General features: G+C 37.8%; 1 non-coding gene across 1 annotated transcript; it reads right to left on the reverse strand.

Moving 5' to 3' along the window:
• Positions 1-613: 613 nt before the first annotated feature.
• LOC131252281 (small nucleolar RNA R71) lies at positions 614-720 on the reverse strand. The gene has a single exon (XR_009174314.1). It is a non-coding gene; the product is annotated as a small nucleolar RNA R71 (small nucleolar RNA).
• Between the last annotated feature and the right edge of the window lie 1,053 nt (positions 721-1,773).

The following is a 1,773-nucleotide window of genomic DNA, read 5'->3' on the forward strand; positions in this document are numbered from 1 at the left end:
CTTTTTCTTTTTAGGTTTAGGTTAGAATCTGAATTTGAGGGCTGAGAGTGTTTCATGCCCAAGTGGGTCCGTGACAACACTCGATGTCTCTTGACTAAATAAGGATTGGTTGAGGGGTTATCTATCCATCGCAGGATTAGACACCACTCGAGATCCTTAGAGTTAATTGAAGTGATGGCTGCAAATCAACCTGTAAATCAACAACTTCAACCTAAGGCTGAGGAAGTTCAGGATGAGAATGAGGTGCATCAAGCACCCCCGCCTCGTACTTTATAAGATTATTTACAATCGGCGGCGGTGAGTACACCCTCATGTATGAATTTTTCAAAAAATACAGTACATGGATATCAGGCTAGGGATAATCTAACTCCTAAAATTCCATGGGTTTGAATCTAAAAATTCATATCTACACCTGAAAGAGTTTGACGAGATTATAGCCACTCTATACTTTTCAAATGTGTCTGATGACATGGTCAGGTTAAAACTCTTTCCTTTTTCTTTGAAAGAGAAATCTAAGACGTGGTTGTATTCACTACGTCCTTGCTCTCTTGGTAGATGGAATGACATGACAAGAGAGTTCATAAAGAAAATTTTCCCATACCATAAGACGAACACCCTTAGAAAGTCGATCTTGAACTTCGCCCAAAAGGAAGATGAAACATTCTTCCAATGTTGGGAGCGGTTCAAGGATTTTGTCAGTTCGTGCCCACTACACAGTTTTGAAACGTGGTGCATCACGAACTTTTTCTATGATGGATTGACATCTCCCATGCGCCAATTAGTCGAGACAATGTGTAATGGGGAATTTATGAATAAAAGTGTCGATGGTGTGTGGGACTACTTTGATAAGCTTGCTGAAAACACACAATCATGGGACGTCTCCCCAAAATCAAATACCATGTCTAGGCTGACTCAATCCAAAGAGGGGTGGAATGTATCTCCTGAAAGAGGACGATGATATCAATGCCAAAGTGGCTAATCTCACCAGAAAACTTGAGGCCATGGAATTAAAGAAGGATAAGACTAAAGAAACTGTTGGCAGTATTTGTACTTGCTACATTCACATGACTGAAAATTGCCCAACAATACCTGCCTTTCAAGAGGTGCTGAATGAGAAATCTAGTGCCGTGAATAATTACCAAAGACCTTTCAATGGACCTACCTCCAATTCATACAATCCTAGTTGGAGAAATCATCCAAGCTTCAGTTGGAGAAATGGACAAACTGTTACACCTCAAGGTTTCTTCAACCAAATTCCAAATTAAGAGAAACCTCAAGAGGATACAGTTCTAAAACATCTTCAAAAGCAAGAGATTTTCAATCAGGGGATGCTACATGTAACATCTCGAATTTTTCCTAACTTGAAGATGGACGTCCTTAGGTAATGGGTCTATCATAATACCGTATTGACTTCTCAAAACTTAATCCTAAAGTCTCAAATCCCCTTTCAACCCATTTCCTTAAAAAATCTCACCTTTTACCACCTTATTCTTTCTAAATAATTTCATATTAGACACTAATCTTAAAGTATAAATGATGAATAACAATAGTTAAATAAAAATTTACTATAAATAGTAAATATATAAATAAAATTGGTTTTTAAACATTAACCTTATGTAATCTCACAAACTAAATAGGTTAATTAGATAGAGCAGCTTCCCCTACCCCAAAATCATATATTGTATGTCGAATAACTCATTTTGCTTTGTAAAATACACCTATTTCAAAAGTCGCATGGTAAAACTACCACCAGACACCACAGGGGGGTGCGGC

This window comes from Magnolia sinica, chromosome 7 (genome assembly GCF_029962835.1).
Source record: "Magnolia sinica isolate HGM2019 chromosome 7, MsV1, whole genome shotgun sequence".
NCBI classification, from domain to species: Eukaryota; Viridiplantae; Streptophyta; class Magnoliopsida; order Magnoliales; family Magnoliaceae; genus Magnolia; species Magnolia sinica.